This window comes from Eupeodes corollae, chromosome 1 (assembly GCF_945859685.1).
Source record: "Eupeodes corollae chromosome 1, idEupCoro1.1, whole genome shotgun sequence".
Lineage (NCBI taxonomy): Eukaryota > Metazoa > Arthropoda > Insecta > Diptera > Syrphidae > Eupeodes > Eupeodes corollae.
In genome coordinates, this window is record NC_079147.1 from 263,436,071 (window position 1) to 263,455,959 (window position 19,889).

The window sequence follows — 19,889 nt, forward strand, 5'->3', positions numbered from 1 at the left end:
ATGGTACTATTCGAAAAGCTCATGGTCACCAGTTGAGACCAAGAGTTTTAAGAAAGGTAACATTTGATTCTAGTAGAAATCAGAGTTATAATAATTCAGAAACTGATATCCTAAATCCACAATTAAAAAGGGAGGAAAGCTCGGTATATGAATATAATGCAGAGGATAATAGAAAGGACAGTAATCCGAATACACCTATAGCTTTGAGTAAAAGTGTAAGAACCAGAAAAAAACCCATAAGGTATCCTAACATTTAAGTTTGAATACTGTTGAATATTTGGAAGTTATGAAGTTGATTAAATTATATACAAATTAATAGAATGAGAATAATGTATTTGAAGTAAATTTAAAATTATAAGGAAGATATGTTAAAGTAAGAAATAATAAATAAAATAAGAATTTATTTGAAATAAAATGAAATATTTAAATTATTTTTAAATTAATTATTATTTTAAAAGAATTTAAAATTATTTATAAAATAATAAAGATCCTTTTAAATATTCTAATCTTATAACAACTGAATTTAATTATTATACAAACATTGTAACTAAGTAAATAAGAAACTTAAGGAGAAAGGAGTGTTATGTCTATATATATTATATTGTGCTATATGCATAACCCCTAGATCCGTACTATAAGAAGAATCACAAGAATACATGTAATAGGTTAAGTATGTAATTATGTTAAGATCAGTCTGGTTAGTCATCTCATTAAATAAAGATCATCTTAGCTCTCAATATAACTTCTTTTATTAAGCAAGTACTGTGAAGGTACATGACACCTCCAAGAAAATGTTTCGAAGACAAACGTTTTTAATATCTTGTGTGGTTTTAAGAAATATAGAATTGACAGATTTCTAACCAAAAACAAAGAACTATAAAAAAAGCTGTGATTCGACCCCACTGATAACTTCCCATGCCGTCTGTCGATTTGTCTTGCTTAAATTTTTACAAAATATATTGAAAACAATATTTTGTGTGAGATAAATAATTTGAAGTCAATATCTTTCTTCGTTCTTCTAATACTTGAGTCGAAAACCATTTGTTATCAGTTTTTTGTTGTTCTTGTAGCTTTTTGTGGTTTGTTAAAAAAAAAAAAGTTATCAGTTTAATTTTCTTAAAAATGGACATGAAATTCCAACAATATTTTGCCTATGTTAACGAGATTTTTAGTCGAAAACCAATTTTTCATAATTTTAGTATCATTTGTTAATGTTAATTTTTTTTAATTACTATGTTCGAAAAAATAAACTACTCAATTTGTATAAGTCTTTTCTGAACCTTTCCGTATTATTACCTGCATACAAATATTTATTTGAAGTCGATATATCTACTAGTTTTTGAGATATGGACGATGAAAAAAGCTTTTCGAACGTACTATAAGTACGCACACACAAAAACATCTTTTATTTGAATTCAAAGGACCTTGAAACGTTGATAAGTATCAATATTTGAAGTTGGGCACATCGGACAGACTACAATACCCGTGTTTTGTTGGAAAATCTATCCATAGTATAGTAGGATCTTGATGGCTGTGTTCGTTGAGTAGTTGTGCTTTCCATTGGGGAAAAAAATCAATCTGTTACTGTTGATATTATTTAGTTTTCCACCAAAGGCTTATCTCAGTTTAGATTAAATAAATGTTTTGGGTGTTTCCACCGCACAAGAAGATTTAAAAATGATTAAGTATGACAGCTTCTTCTAAAATGCAAATGATGTTTTCGATGTGTGATGCGCAAGTGACATAGTTTGATTCGTGTTAATTAATGATTAATGAAGAACTGATTAGTTCAGCACCATATAAAAATATGCTACCTACTCCATGTCCATTTTTTTTTTGTAATTTGATGAAAATTACACTATATTTTTTTTACAAACATGCAAATAAACAGACCATAATGCATTATCTATTAAACCAACTCCTCCACACAGGTTTTTCTTCTGAAATTTTGACTCTACTCCGATCTCGGTATATGTATAAAGAATTGAGGAGATCTTCAAGCTCGATACAACACCACATGTTATTGTAAAAGTCTACGAACAAACCCCCTCCATGAAGCAATTGTTAAAATAACTTTTTTTTGTAGAATCTCAATTTAAAAATGTTTTCTTACCATTTCTTCTTGAAAATTGTCGATTTTTTAGTTTTAGTTACTCTTTTTTGCTAAGTTAATTTTAACATTTGATTTTCACAAAACTTTCTTCTATTTGTGTGATTTACGACTGCAATGTTAGCACTACATTTTTCGATATTTAAAAAACTGAGTATGCAGTTAGTTGTAGCTTTTTTGTTGTAAATTGATTGTGGAAAGAATAAATTTCAAAAATGTTGTTTACTTTAATTTTTTTAAAAAGGGGCACTACATAAAATAAAGATATTCCAAAATCTAACGATGCAATTAATTGTAGCTTTTTTGTTTTAAATTAGTAGTGGAAAGACAAAAATTTTGTTTACTTTCATTTTAAAAAACACAACTAATTTACAACAAAAAAGCTTCAATTAACTGCATACTCAGTTTTTTAAACTACGAAAAATGTGGTACTAACTTGACAGTCGTGTGCGTTTTTTTGTTTATTATTCTGATAGATCTTCTTTTAGTTGTACAAATTTTTAAATTCAAACATTTGGCTACTGCGGTTGTTGTTAGCAATTTCTCACTATACTATATATGGAATACCAAAAAAAAAGAACTTAAAAACTTCCTGTGGAAGTTAAAAATAAAAATATTTTAGTTAAATTTCCGTGAAATTGAAAAAAAATGTCTCAAATATTTTGGCAAAAATAAACTTAAACTTCAAAAGTTGGTTCCATACTTTCCTAAAATTATAATTCTATGCAATCAAATATTTAAAATACACTTAACCAAGATCCACATGGATTGAAACGCATCCAACTTCGTTTCATTACAAAATGTCAAACAGACGTCAATGTATACCCATATGAAATTTCAAAACGGGCAATTGAATGTCAAATTTTGGTTTTTGGAAAGAATACAAAATAGTTTTCAAAAATTAATCAAATCTTATACATCAAATGAAAACCGGAGGCTTTTAAAATGTGCAGACTGGTTGTTTCAACGTTGCCTAGCTCTAAAATTACAAATAAATTTGTGCAACTATCTGCAAGCTTCAATACAAGACTCACACAAATTGATGAAGCTTTTCAAAAAAAAATATTTATATTATATTTTTGGTTAGGCGAAATCTTTTGTAAAAGGCCAGTTGACCGAGGCCAAAAAAACGTTAATTCCTATCGTAAATTTGTAGAGTTCAATCAATTCGAGAACCTCAACATCTATCAACTCCAAATTTAAAGTTTTAAGTTTTACTTTAATGTCAATCAAAAACAAGTTTTGCGATAAAAATTTATTGAAATGTCATCAAAGGCATAACCTTATAAATTTCATAAGTGCAACTTAAGGACATTATGCTCAACCATTTCTTCCCCATAAAATAAGTTCCACTTACTGACATTTATGAGGAACCTAAAATTCCGTTTAAACCATTAAATAGGACACAGTTACTTACATAGAACTTAATGAATAAAATTAAAACTAAAACTAAAGATGACCTAATATTTAATTTTAAATTTATGGATAATCCTAACGGTAAGTGTTTTTCAAAAGTCTATGTTAGCAAGTCTTCTTTTGAAGTGGAACAAAATGCACAATGGTCTTCTTCGTCAGAATTTTAGTTTTATCTAACATAGATTTTGAATTAAATACAGGTTTTAATTCCTCTATACCATATTCACTTTTTTAAGAAATACTCTATACCGTGCAAAAAAGTTTTGAAAATGTAGACTTTTTTTCCGATCATAATGGAATTTCAAAGTATTTTTAATTCTAGGCTTAATGCTCTGCTCTCTTTAACCGCTATATAATGTCATTTACCACTACCGTTTCAAAAGGAAGTCAATCCACATTTGCGTATATTGATTTTCAATCTTCATTTGTTAAAATAATTTTCCCCAAGTGTGAACCTTTGCCCAATTTTGTTATGAGGTAAGATTGTTCGAGCGTCGCTTGGCAATATAATTGTGGAATCAGCGTAATGAAAATATCTACATTATGATATGTTTCAACGTTTCTACATATTTCGGTCTTTTTCCGGTAAAAATATATTGAATATAAAGTAACTTTTCAGTTATTTCCTTTCTAGGAAAACAGCTTAACCTTTAGGTCGAAAGCTTAAAAGAATTTTGTTCTCGGAATCTAAAACTTAATCCTCATTACCTTAATTGAAAATAAACATTATACAAAAATAGACCATGATAATATGAAATTATGTTTTTCCATTTTTCTGTTATGAGTTTCTGAGTCTTCCAAGGAATATAATTTTCAACCCATTTCCATTTTTCATAAAAATGTCAATGTTCTTAAATGAAAACCAACTATGACTTATCTAACGAAGACTACCCATTCCACATTGTCTGACTAAAAAAATCAATTAATGTCACTGAGAATAGAAAAGGTGACGTAGGTGCATAGATTCTACCCCATTTGTTCTCACCTAACGTTATCTTAACCACTTACTATCATATTAAAAACCACCTGCCACCACATTATACACAACAAAAAATAACAAACTTAATTTCAAAACCATTCAAGGGATACCCTAATTATTTTAATTCAAACAATCACAGGCAATCAATCATTGTTGTCACATATGCTTTTAATGTGTTAATGTGGTTTTACTTCCCATCCCTCTTTCCCTCTCACTCAAAACCCAAATATGGTGACTAAATTATCCTTTTGAAGGATGTATTGTATACGAGCGATTGTCTCCTCTAGCTCCTTAATTAATTCTGCCTATTTAAAGAACAACGTAAACATTATTTTGGTTTATTTTCGTCGTGATAAATGAATTCTTATATTTACTGTGGTAATAATTTGTATGCTTCATTCATTTTCATACCACTTACCGTAAATTTTCAAACTTATTTTTTATAAATAGAAAACATTTTATTTTGAATTATAATCCATTAGTCAAAAAATCAGTTACTTACTGCTACTAAATAGATACATATACATAAACAAGAGTGAATTACTGTACCTATGTACATTTAATTTATGCAATAGTTTACTATAGTTTACAAAATATATCAGCTTTTCAAGAGTATTTTACAGAGAAATTGATTTATTTAAATTTTTTGAAGACAACAAAAGCATTCTGTGCTTTTCTGATCTACATAAATAAATATTTACATATGTATATGCAATGCATACAGTAATTTATGTACATACCATACATACATATGTAAACATATTTATGTCCATATAATTTATACTTAATGGAATGCATCTGCCTCTAGGAAGAATTTAAGGATATTTTTTTTTTCATTAAACATGATTAAAAAACATAAATTTAAAAATTAATTTCAACGAAGTCAAAAGACGTAGGCTATAAATATTCACAAATTTTAAAACTTTCATTAAGTAATTACATTAGACTGAACCAAACGAATTGACAATAACTTTTTTTTTAAAAGGTATTGAAATCCGAGTTCTTCAAGATTTTTTTAGAGGTTGCTACTTATGCTTTTTTATTTTACAGACTGGTATTTTTGGCAGGATTTTATTTTTTTTTTGTAAAGAAACTTTAAATTGTCTTTTCTTTTCAATTTTACTGAAAGTTAATAACAATTTTTTGAATAAGATGAAACTATTACATTATTTCTCAAGAGATCTGAGTCATAAAAAGCATTTTGTGTACGTTCTTTTTATATTTTTTACTTTCACTTGGACTTTTGTAAAAAATTTATCAAATGTAAACAACAAAATTAAATAAATACAAATTTTCGAGTCTAAAACCAGTTTTTACTGATTTGTAATAATATTTTGTTAGAGTTTAAATTTTTTTTCGAAATAAGTTCAACTTAAAGGTACGTTTCAATTAATATTAGAAAATAAGAAGTAATCAATATTTTGGTTCAATTGTTAACTGTAAACAAACCTTTTTTTATACCAATTTGATATAACATCACATGATATGTTAAATTAATAGTAATTAAAGTTATTGGTTTGAGAGGTAAACAAGGCGCATTTTCGTACACGCCTTGACGCTAATTATCAGTTAACCAATGTTTTTTTAAATTGCTAAAGTAAAATAACCACCACTGATCGTTTTGAAAGTCCTTGCCGTTTAACATGATAATACAATTTATTTAGGTCTGAAAAGATCACCACAATCGAATTTCGAAGTTTTAATGAAACGGGAGTTTAGGACTATTTTTGTGCTGATTATGTTTGTACAGATTTGTGGCGATCCCAACTTGAAGCCAAACGGAAAACACCACACTTAAAAATCTAAGTTTTTTTAAAAGTAATGATGGGCATTTTAGAGCTTTTTTGAGCTTCTAAGTTCGTGGAACTCCGGATCAGTTTTACAAGCACTTACCACTTGGAATAAATCACAAAGCTTACATTTTTGGAGACTTTCTAAACTTAATTTAATTTAAAAAAAAAAACAAGTCATTGTCTAATTTAGAACTATTTTTGGACTCCTTAATTCGCGGAACTAGATCCCATAGATTGGTATCTCAAGCTCTTACCACCAAACTAAAGTCAAAAAGCTGTAACTTTTGGAGACTATATAAACCAATTACAAATAAAAAAAAGAGGTTGGGATGCGACCCACACTAATAACTTCCCATCCCGTCTGTCAATTTGTCTTGCTTAAAAGTTTGTCTATATGTACTCGTATCAATTTCTACCAAATTTACGTACTATTTTTTTCATATTTTATTTTTTATAAAAAAACGGACTGTTGGATTTGTGTACACAAATTACTGACTATCGAAAACAATATTTTCTGTGAAATAAAATAATTTTGAAGCCAATATTTATAATTTTTGAAAAGCTATTTGAGTCGAAAGTAAATTTTAGTATTGTATTTTTTAAAGTTTTATTTTTTGTAAAAAAAAACTGTCTATTCGATTTTTTTCAAAAATGTTATCGAATGTTAAAAACAATGCATCCTATAAGATAAAATTAGTTCGAAGCCAATATTTCAAGTTTTTGAAAAGATATCTGAGTAGAAAATCAATTTTTAGTAACTTTTGTTAAATTTTTTTAGGTTTTTAATTTTTTGTACAAAAACTGTCAATTCGATTTTTTTCAAAATTTTACTGAATATTAACAACAATGTAGTTTAAAGCCAATATCTACAATTGTTGAAAAGATATTTGAGTCGAAAATCAATCTTTACCAACTTTTATACATTTTATTTTAGGTTTTTATTTTTTGTAAAAAAAAACTGTCAATTCGATTTTTCTCAAAATTTGTCATAATATTGAAAACAACATTTCTTATAAGTAAAAATTAGTAAGAAGCTATTACCTCAAATTTTTGAAAAGATATTTGAGTCGAAAATCATTTTTTACTAACTTTTGTTAATTTTTTTTGGGTTTTAATTTTTGTAAAAAATCTGTCAATTCAATTTTTTCAAAATTTTACTGCATGTTAAAAATAATACTTTTTGAAAGATAAAAGTAAATTAAAGAAAATATCTCAAAGTTTTGAAAAGATATTTGAGTCAAAAATCAATTTTTACCAACTTTTGTAAATTTTTTTCAGGTTTTTATTTTTTATAAAAAAACTGTCAATTCGATTTTTCTCAACATTTTTCAGAATGTTGAAAACAATATTTCTTATAAGATAAAATAAGTTTGAAGCCTAAAGTTCAAGTTTTTGAAAAGATATTTGAATCGATATTCAATTTTTACCAACTTTAAGTAATGTTTTTTTAGATTTTTATTTTTTATAAAAAAAAAACTGTCAATTCGATTTTTCTCAAAATTTTATCAGATATCAAAAACATTATTTTTCGTTGCACAAAATTGTTTTGGAGACGAAATCATATTTGAGTCGTAAAATTTTGGAGGTGATAAATTTTTTTTTTCAGTTTCTTTGATTTATAAAAAAAGCCGTTAGATGGAATTTTTAAATAAATTATACTTGTTACAGTTTATTATATAAAATTTAGTTCAAGTCTCTAGCGTTTTTGGTTCGTAAGATATTTAGGGTAACCCAAAATTGTCACCTTTTTTCAAACTGCTATGGTAAAAAACCACCCAAGTAATTTTCTTGAGAGCCCTTTCTGCATCTTTCTGCCTTATTATCTGTATAACTTAATTTATTTGAAGTCGATATCTATTCTGGTTCTTGAGCTACGGACGACGAAAAAACGTCCCGAACGTACGGACGTACTAACGTACGTACACACGCACGCACAGACATCTTTCTAAAAATCTTTTGTTTCGACCGTATGGACCTTGAAACGTCGAGAAATGTCAAAATTTTCAATTTGACAAATCGGACCCATTACAATAACTTCCTATGGGAAGTTAAAAATCAGGTCTGGTTTTGACTTCTCAAGCTATCTGATGGTTTCACTTCAACATTAAAATAGCACGATATGATATCAACCTTATTCCTCATCCAATCGTTCAGCAATCACCTTGAAGAACCTGACTATAGTTTTTTGATGACTTAAAACTTACCTCATGCACCTCCCTTACCCAAATCAAGATATGTGATGATTATATTGTCAGCAAAATTAAGTCTTCTTAAAGATGATTTTTCGTCTGATCCTAAAGCTTTGGAATGATTTCTTTATTGTTCCTGTTCATAAAAAAATTAGCAAAAATTATGTTATGAACAACTGTGAGCTATGAGCTTCATATCAAAACTTTCTTTAATTGAAAAGATTTTCGAACAACCAATCTTACTGAATTTGTGTCCAAAACTCTAAACGAATAAGAGAAAGGCAATGAAGTGGGCGTTATCACTACAGACTTAAGTAAAGCCTTTGATAAATTCAGTCACAAAATTTCGTTGAGAACCACCAATATAGAGTTGTTTTCATGTTTCTGCGATTGCCTCAAGGGAGCCTCTCTTTTCCTTTGTTATTTATCTTAAGTATAGTCAAATAATTGAATCTGTACAACTGAGATTTTTTTGGTTTGCACTCCGCTTTGAATCATTATCCATGCTTACCAACTTATGAAGATCGTTTAAAACTTAATAATCTGCAAAACTAACAAAATCGCCGCAAATTCGATGATATTCTCTTTCGACATCAGTTTTTGGCAAGTACCAAAGACTTACCACTTCTTCTAGAAAAAATTCCTATTCACGCTCATCCTAAGAAAGTCAGAAAGGCCCCTCTCTTTCGCTTTCCTTATCACCATACAAATTATGGCTTTTTTGAACTTACGAGTATTTCAAGAATGCTTCACTTAGCTATTAACGTCCATACCACCATATCAGTCCCCATTTTAAGTTTTTTGTTTATTAAAAACTAATATGTGGATCTTCGCGCCCAAACCTGTAAAATCGATTGAAGTCTAGCTCTAAGTGGTGTGATGGTTAGTGCGTTTGCATGTTATGCCAGAGGTCTTGGGCTCAATCCCTGCTTGTGCCACCAAAAGTTTTTTTTTTATGGATACTGCCTATTACGAGGAATTGACAAATCCGCCAAAACTTATCCTTGTCATTAAAAGTGCTTTCTTTTATTAGCCGTTTCGATCCGACTTTAAAAACAGTAGGTCCCCTCAATTCCTGACAACATTACTAGCACACAGGAACAAAATCGTAATAAATAAATAAAAGCGCAATTAATAAATAAAATTTAAAAAAGTTTAAATTTTTCTGCCTCTATAGGCTCACATACTCGTACATATGTATTACGAAAGTATATTTTGTAAAGAGACATTGTATCTATATTTATATCAAAGAAAAGGGCGCCAACAACTTGATCCAACCTTCAAAGTCATTCAAATGCGAAAAATTTTTAATATGCTTTGTATAAAGAAAAAAAAATGTCAAAACGTGTATTATCGGCCTAGGTGTAGAAGACGTCACAGACATAACTTCCCCAATTGTTTTACGAGATCGAGTAATTCCTAGAAAAACCTTATTTCGAATTGAAAATCTTGACATTTTTCGATGTTTCATTTAAGTGGATTAAAAATCCATACAAATGCTTTATAAACTTATAGCACGCAAGTGAGCCAAAATTCCAAGGAAGTGGTCGATAAGTTTATATTTTCTTTAAATAAAGCTTTTGAGCTAATGGCTCCCCAAAATCACACCAAAAATGTGTCAATAAGAATGCCAGAGATTAAATTAGAAGTTAATATACAAAATCAAAAAATATAAACCAAATCTCTACGTACAACTTTTTTTTCGTAAATCTGTACATTCGGAATGTCAAAATGGGAAGGAAACATGGTTAGCATTCCACATTCTTGATGTTCGGTTAAAATAAAAAATATGTACACTATACACTTGCATTACTGGAGGTGTTCGTATTACGACTGAATTGTTTGAAGGAGGAATGCAACATGCTAATGCTACAAAACAATATTTGTAAATATATCCTTAAAACAACGAACGACTTGAAAAAATGCAGTTGTTTTCAACCGATGTTAAATTTTCTTATATAGTTTTATCGGCTATTTGCACAAAATATTATAAGCAATATATAACTTTTTTTTCTTTAAAATTCTAAGTCTCACTTGCAGACTTCTAGTAAAATTAAAATTAGCCCCTGCAAAAATGTTTCCAGATAACTATACAAATTATAGAACTGAGCAGTATAACCCTCACCAGATAAAAAGATGCCTCCTTAAAGCTGATAGCAACCTCCGCGTTGAGACCTCGTCGTCGGTTTAAATGCAGACGGCGTTGTAAGAGCTCTTAACGAAAAAGACAGAACATTTCTGAATCAGTTTTTGGGAAAGGTTAAACTGGATACTCCTACAAACATACAACACCCAAACGACAATAACCCCATAACCATTAAGTAACATACTCGTAAGTCTGTCCGGTCTAGTCTTATAATGTAGCTGGTCTTGGTAATAAAACTATTTTATGTACATTATCATTTATCAGAGCATATAAGTCATTATGAAATTTATTTTAAAGAATTTAATCTATACTGGATTGTGGCAAAAAAAGCATCTAACTTTGGCAGAGCTAGTGGAAGATGCTTATACGGATTCCGAAAATCTATTGAATCGACATATAAACTGAAATTCTTCAATGTACATGATACTGTCTTCTTGCGATGCAACTTTTCAGGATCTTTTCTAAATTTGGTCGCAGGCTATTTAGCCTTCAACCATTGAATGCGTGATTTCGAAAAATTAAAGACCTTCTATGATAAATTTCAATCAAACCACTTTATACTTATGGGAGATCTTACCATCAGAACAAGAATCAAAGGAACAGTCGATTTACGGATATCACGGCTTGTCACTGAAGTGAAAATTTCAAAAGATACAGTAAGTGAGAGCAACAGCAATATGTTTTGTGAGCCCTTGGAACACATCGGTTCATTTATACTTAACGGGAGAGGTTTTGGCGATGAAACTGGCAAGTTTACTTTTGTGGCAACTAAAGGATCACCAGTTACTGACTACTGCTGCCCTTCATACAGTGCATTGGAAATAATTAAAAGTTTCTCAATTAATAGTACAACCCTTTTGGACCACATGCCGCTAGTTTTAGATCTTGAAGCTTTTGAAGATACGGAAAGTTCCCCCAGTTCATCGTTGCGTCCAAGACTTTAATGATTTAATAAAAGACGTGCTTAATACATGAATTGAATTATTGAAGTTGTTGTGCGAAAACTCTTGACTTTGGATATGTTGAAACACGACGCAACTCCTTAAGAGAATGTATATATGCAGCATGAGACAACCCTATTTATACCAATATCAAGTTTGAGCGAAGGAAACCATGGTTTGATATGGATTGTCATAGCTCGAAAATCTTCACTAAAGCTACTTAATATTTTGTAACGAATCCTATAGATTTCACCCTTCATCCTTTAAGTCCACAATATGAACTATAGTCTACAGGAAGCTATAGTCCAGTCCTGTAAGCAGGAATGAAGGGTGTTCCGGTATCTCTTTGGCTGGCATGCTTGCAATGGGCTTAGCTCGTCGGAAATGGCTCGGTTCTTGCCAAGGGATACCAAAACGTGTGTTACGTAAAATCATGCCGAGTTGTAGGTATAAAAACACTGATAATACAAATTAATTTGGATCTAAAAATAATTTTAGGACCCTAAATTCATCCTTAAGAAAAACAAAAGAATTACTATTCCAATTTTGCCAAATTGAAAGGATTGATCGAGAAAGAAATTTCAAGTAACAACCCTAGAGAAGGAAGGACTTGATGTTATGTCCATATGAGGTATATATATATATATCCCACCCACGCATCACTATAATGTGGTACGACCTTGGCTACTGCTACCTCGATGTCGTTTGCAGTAACCCCCTAACTTCGTATGTGGTGACTTACCGAAGGTTTTCTAAAATGGTCACATTTACCCTATGAATATTATTTAGCAATCCATGAAATTACTGACTCGTAAAATTCATCTTTTTATCAATTTAAAGTCATTAATTTTTTTAAAACGTTATAAATTTCATTTTATTTTACAAAAAAAGTAAATAAAATATGCATACATAAAGGAGAGAAAAAAAACTAGAATCTAAAGAATAAAAATGAGCTAAAAATAATAATGTGCAATTAGGATGAAAAGTCTATGTCTAAATTTTATGTTATTGTATGTGTTTTATAAAACTATTAATATAAATGTATTGTTTTTGTATTCGTTTTTAATTTCTTCTTTTTTTTTATATTTCGCTGTCTCTTTGTACTCTTTTATTCGTTTATTTTTAGGATTATTTTAAGCGCATTTATTTCTATTTTGATAACAAAAAGCCTACTTTTAGACAATATATTTTTTCTTTTATTTTCTTATTGCCTACTTTCAGGCAATTTTACTTGTAATTTCAGTTTTTTTGTTTTGTTTTCAAACTATGTATGTATTGAGTGTATATGTTTCAAAGCAATTTCCAACAATAAAATTCACGATCAAATTTAAATAAGTAAAAATCACTTACCGAGCTTTTCAAACTTATGGAATTATAAAAAATGTAACCTTGTTGATATTGTGGCGATCAATGGATTTTGTTTTCGTTGTTTCAGCCGTCGAGGTGGTGCACCGCTTCGAGGATAAGCATACAATCCAAAGTGATGATCGTTGAACGAATAATGTGTACCTATTTTTTGATAAGATTGAAATTTGATTGAATTGTATATTGAAAAATTGCTTTAAAATTTTGTTTGAATTTAATTTAATTACTTTAGTTTAATTGATTTTTTTTTTATATTTAAGTTTGATATTTTGTTTTAAAATTTAAATTTTTTTTTTACTTTAGTTTCTCTAATTCTTACATATTATGTAATGACATAAACACAAAAAAAATGCAATAATAAGATAAAAATAGATAACATAAAATAAGATAACCTGGTACTTAGCTTTTGAGTGGTTTTGATTGAATTCTGAACTTGGTTGGTAAATGAAGTATGGTATAGATGGTCGTATATACTTGCTGTTAGATGTTATGCGTGTGCGGATGGTTGTATATTGCTGCTGTTACAAATGGAGTGAATGTGGATGGTCGTATGATTTTGCTGTTTCTGTCGTGCACTTTTGCTGATGTGGTCGTATGATTTTGCTGATGTGGATGAATGGGATGTGTGGATGGTTGTATGATTTTGCTGGTTTTGGCGTGTATGCGGATTTTGGATAATGGATGTAGTGTTGTTTTTGTTGATACCTGGTTGGATGTTCTTGATGTTGCGGATGGATGGATGGTTATTTTGACCTCTTGGTTGTTGTTGGTGTCGAGTGATGGTAGATGGTCGACGTAGTTTCGACGATGATTTTCTTGGCTTTACGGGTTTTTCTTTGACTAAATGTTCTAGTGGCGTTTCTATTTTAACTGAATCCCGTCAGCCCTTAAAATTCTTGGTCCCTCGTGAGACTATGAGTCTTGTTGGATAATTTTTCTTTTTAAAAATAATATTAGAAAAGAATTATTTTTTTGTATTATTATTTCACATTTTTTTTTTTTTCTTTCACTGCATTATATATGTACCTTTTTATTTAAATGTGATGTTAATGATGTTATTAGCTTTACTTTTAATTTTTCTGCAGTTGTAGGTAAAACTTCACTTACAAATTTTTTTACTACTTTTTTCTTAAAGCTTACACTGTGATATTATCTCGTCGCGCACCAGGAACCAAATGAAAGATTTGTCCTGGCCTTTTTCAATTTTTCCATTGTCGAAATTATTTGACGAAACTGGGCATTTAAAGATGGAAGTGGATCCGGTCTTTGTTTCTTTGCTTTTTGAACCCGATATTTTATTTAGAAAAATCCGATTGCATTTCAAGATTGAATAATGGATTTTTCTTCACATAAGTGTGATATAATTTGATCATTTTGGTCAAAATTCTTGAAATTTAAGAAAACACGCAAGACCATCCGTAACCTATACTAATGCTTTTCTTTGTATTAGTTACCGATCACGATTCCTTTTTACTTTTTCTCTTTTGTTTTTCTTTTATTTCCTACATCCTTAAGGGTGCTCCTTCAAGTGTTTTGCCTTATACTTTCATTTTTTGATTTCCTTTCGATGTCCTTGACCATGGTCTAGTGGTCTCGACACTGGATCTCATCATCACTACTGGTCTCCTCGGGTTCAAAACCCACTTCTTCCATTTTTACATTTTTTCTTTTAACAATTCTTAAACCCATTTCTCATCCTTCATGTAACTTCTTTCCTTTTTTTTTTTATTGTGAATTGTGTTCGTCATGATCATTATCGTTATACGACAATCTTCAACTACAATATTTAAATGCATTTAAAAAAACAAAACAAGTCCGAAAAGATGTCACCCTGAAAGTATGCATCAACCTACTAGCTTCTACAAGAACCTTTTCATTCACATTTCCAAACTGTTATACACTCTCATACATTGCTTCATCATACCAAATTACAACAAATAATATTGGGACACGCTTGCGTATTCGCAATTTCAATTTTTAATTTTCTATGTATTTCATTTCTATTTAAAAATGTCATTTCTCACAATTTACAGAAAAAAAGAGGCTGGGATGCGACCCACACTGATAACTTCCCATCCCGTCTGTCGATTTGTCTTGCTTCAAAGTTTGTCTATATGTACTCGTACCAATTTTTACCAAATTTGCGTACTATTTTTTGTAGATTTTTTTTTTAATGAAAAAACGGACTGTTGGATTTTTATATACAAATTATTGAATATCGAAAACAATATTTTCTGTGAAATAAAATAAGTTTGAAGCCAAAATTTTTAATTTTTGAAAAGCTATTTAAATTGAAAGTAAATTTTTACCAAGTATTAGAATTGTTTTTTTTTTAGAGTTTTATTTTTTGTAAAAAAAAAACTGTCAATTCGATTTTTTTCAAAATTTTATCGAATATTGAAAACAATATTTCTTATAAGATAAAATTAGTTTGAAGAAAATAATTCAAGTTTTTGAAAAGATATTTGAGTCAAAAATCAATTTTCACCAACTTTTGGTAAATTTTTTTTTTAGGTTTTTATTTTTTGTAAAAAAACTGTCAATTCGATTTTTTCTCAAAATTTTTCAGAATGTTGAAAACAATATTCCTCATAAGATAAAATAAGTTTGAATCCTAAATTTTAAGTTTTTGAAAAGATATTTGAATCGATATTCAATTTTTACCAACTTTGAGTAATGTTTTTTTTAGATTTTTATTTTTTATAAAAAAAACTGTCAATTAGATTTTTCTCAAAATTTTATCAGATATCAAAAACATTATTATTCGTTGCACAAAATTGTTTTGGAGATGAAATCATATTTCAGTCGTAAAATTTTGGAGGTGACAAATTTTTGTCAGTTTTATTGATTTATAAAAAAAAACCGTTATATTGATTTTTTTTTTAAAATATACTTGTTTGGTATCACGTTACAATATATTATATAAAATTTAATTCAAGTCTCTAGCGTTTTTGGTTCGTAAGATATTTAGGGTTAACCAAAATTTTCACCTTTTTTTCAAACTGCTTTGGTAAAAAAACCACCCACGCAATTTTCTTGAGAGCCCTTTCTGCATCTTTTTGCCTTTTTATCTGTATAACAAAATTTATTTGAAATCGATATCTCTTCTGGTTCTTGAGCTATGGACGACGAAAAAAACGTCGCGAACGTACGAACGTACGTACACACGCACGCACAGACATTTTTCTAAAAATCTTTTATTTCGACTCTAGGGACCTTGAAACGTCGAGAAATGTCAAAATTTTCAATTTGACAAATCGGACCCATTACAATAACTTCCTATGGGAAGTTAATATAATCTCGACGCAAGCAGAAAAAACTATTGTAAAGCAAATAAAAAGTATAAGGCCCTATGTAAGGAAAACCAACATTCGTACTACCAATGCATTTCCAGCCAACTTTCAAGTATTACCACGGCAAAAGATTGGTAGAAACTGGCCAAAGAGGTACTCGGTAATCCTACGAATACTGGAACCCAAATAACTGCTTTCGAATTCATGTCGTATTTTGAAAACTCCCTTAATTCAGATCGATTTAGCTGCGGAGAAAATTCTTGTGTAACAAATCTACTTGAAAGACCTGAACTTGATCTGAAATGATTTGAATGAAGTAAAGATTGCGATTGAATTTTCAAAAGAAAACAAAGCTCCAGATATAGACGGCATCACAAACTGAGTTTTATAAAAATGCGAGTAATTCTTTTATTGGGAAGGTTCATACTTTGCTGAAAAGAATCTTCGAAACAGGAACAATCATTCAAAAAATCAATTCAAAAAATCAATTATCTTTCCACTCTTCAAAAAAGGTTACGCTAGTCTTGTATCTTATTATAGTGGGCTTTCCTTTTTAGATACCATCTACAAATTATTCACCTAAGTTATCCTAAAACACCTCACAATACACTCAATGAATACCAAGCTGCATATCGAAAAGATTATATAGTAACATTAATCAGATTTTTAATCTTTCATTTAGCTGCAACTAAGTCAGAAAATTCTGTTTGGTTCATAGACTTAAAAGCTTCTTTCTAAAATAAACTCTTATTCACAAACTTACTACATTGGCATCTCGACGAAAATGGTTGAAAATTATTTATACCAAGATATAGTTGTCGCCGTCTGGGATGGAAGCAGTACCTCTAATTTCTTTGGAATGAGCAAAGGCGTTAAACAAGGTTGCGTTTAAATCGCTCTGCTTTTTGTCTTGTTCTTAAATGGCCTACATTCTTAACTCCCCATCGGATTAAATGTGGAAGGAATAGGTATAAATGTTCCTTTGTATGCTGATGATAATTTAAATTTGGCTGAGAGGCCAGCTTTACTTCAAACAATCATAAACAAGTCAGCAGCTATTGCCATAAATGGAATCTTGAAGTTAATGTTGAGAAATCTGAAATTGTTATTTTTAGGAATGGAGGCCGAGGAGCATTAAGTGAAAAATGGAATTTCAAAGGTGTAGAAGTAAAAATAACAAACCAGTATAAATACCTTGGCGTCGTCTGTACATATAATATGTCTTGGTCTGACTGTCTGAACATCTGACAAAGAGGCTTGCAACATACAAAAATTCAATCAACGCAACCTAGTCTAGGTTCCTGAAAAATAAGTTAGTTCCACATTTAGCAAAGCTTAAAGTCCATGACTCAGCCGCTAGATGAATTACGTATTACTGTGCTCAAGTATGTGGGTACAAAGAGTACATATACAATGTGAAAAGGTTCAAAGGCTTTTCGTCAAAAGAAGTTATAACCTAAACCTATCAGTTAATACACCAAACTACGTTATAAACATCGAAACCGGTCTTTCAAGAGCGTTTCTTACTACCCTTTAAATACATTTGAAATATTTTCGAAAAGTTTTCAGTATAACCAGCTCTAGATTACCACTGATACTTTCATCCGCAGTACTTCGCACAAATATTTATTGGGCCCAGAAATGGTCAGGCCTTTTCCGCATGACTGGCATCGTTGTCAACAAACAAGCAACTAAAAAAAACTTTTCACTTCCAATTATCATGGAAATTTATGAGTGGATAATACTTCAAAAGTTTCTTTATAACATTGAATACTAAACAAAATTCTTAAAACGATTGACTGTTTCCCAGTGAACTCATTGTTCCTAACATTTTTTTAGCTTATAATTACCAAACTACAAACATAAAATTTTCAGAAAACCTAAACTAATTCGAATCATTTTCGACTTAAATTTGTTGTAGAAATTATGAGCAACTGAAAAACTAGTCTTATTTCTAGCTAACAAAAATATGATAGGTTGTGTTCTTAGCAAAATTGTATAACATCACTTTTTCCAAGAATTCCTTTTAAGTACAAACTCTGATATAAATTTAAATACATTTATCTACCAATTAAACGAAATGCTATACATAATTTTTCGAAACTAAAAAAAAATCTTAATAAACTTATTTTTAACAATTCAACCCGTTAAACCATTTCAGAGCAGTTTTTCAGCATTTTTTGGTTTCAATTCATGGAATAAGAAACCTTGCAGTTGAAGCAGACAAAAATAAAAAACAACAATACAAAATATGCAGACTAGTATATATTTCCGTCATTTCAAAATTGTTGTACATTAAATTAAGATTTTTAAGCTATGAATATTTTTGTATGCTGTAAAAGAAAAAAAAAAACAAAAAACACATCGCTTCGTTGCATGATGAGGCCAAAAACAAGAAAAACAAAATAGCAACTATACAAAAAGAACTTTTAATCAACTCAACTTATTTATTTAAATTCAAACTGCAAACTCTCATAATCAACCTCAAGTAGAGTGTTGCCAGAGTCAAGTTAAAAAAAAATAAAGGATCAAATTAAAAACACCAACAATGCAAAACAAAAACTCTTCTCATTCAAAACTTGTACATCTACTCGTGGGTACAACGAACGAAAAGGATCTCAACAAAAAAATTTAAAAGAAACAAAAACAAAATAAGGACTCAGCGAGAGTCACATATTTTACAATTTTATTCATGTTTCTTCATTTGCGGAACTGAGTGCTACTTAAATGAGACAGAAATGGGTTGACTCCTGGTTTAGGTCCTGGTACTGGTCCTGGTTTTTGGTCTTGGTTTGGTTGCAAGGATAAAGGACACATGCACAGGAAGAAAAAAATCCATACGACGTATATAAGCTGAAAGCATTTAACTAAATGAAAATTAAGCCAAACAAATGAACTCTGATTTTGGTATTTTTGCTACCATCTGGTACTGGGACACTGTGCTTTTCCGTTCATGTCTGATATGTCCAAGGATATGAGGTGATGGTGGTGGTGGTCATCCGAAATAGTAGAGCTTTATCTTTTTTAAAAATTCCCGGAAAGAAAACGCTGCAGGATCCATAACCCAGGACCAGGCCAGGACACATGTGTTATATGGCTAAAAATCAAGCTAACTAAGTTGGTTTACTATAAACTGAGAATGAGACTGCCACTGAGACTGAGACTGACCAAACCAAATAGCTTCTGTGTTCGTTTCGTTTATGGGATGCGCGCATATTATCCGCAATTCCGAAGCCAACAGCTTCACCCACAGCACAGCAATCCAACGACCCAAACATAATTTGCTGCGCTAAATTATAATACAGCTTTTTTCTGTTTAATTTTTTTTTGTTTTTTACCGCCCATCGTGTGTTGAAAATTTTATAATTTACCATTTTTTTTTTTAGTTTTTTTTTTTAATCAAGCCCAAAACACCCATTTCATACTTCTTTGCTCTCAACCCCATCAACTCAGTTCACTAACTCATTTCATCATATGGTTGGCTAAAAGGCGCCACCGGAATAGTGTAGCACTTAACCAACGAAACGGTGAGGATGAAATTTGGTGACCAGATGATCATTTTTTGTTTTTTAATGAGAGGGTTATTTTATGAATTTTCTTATTGGGAAGGTGGGGAAACATGTAATGAATATGGTAAATGCGATGAATGTGGGATAT

General features: G+C 30.1%; 1 protein-coding gene across 1 annotated transcript in view; it reads left to right on the plus strand.

Moving 5' to 3' along the window:
* The window catches only part of LOC129950290 (uncharacterized), a 45,845-nt gene that overhangs the window by 3,892 nt on the left and 22,064 nt on the right, over positions 1–19,889 (plus strand). The window lies entirely within an intron of this gene.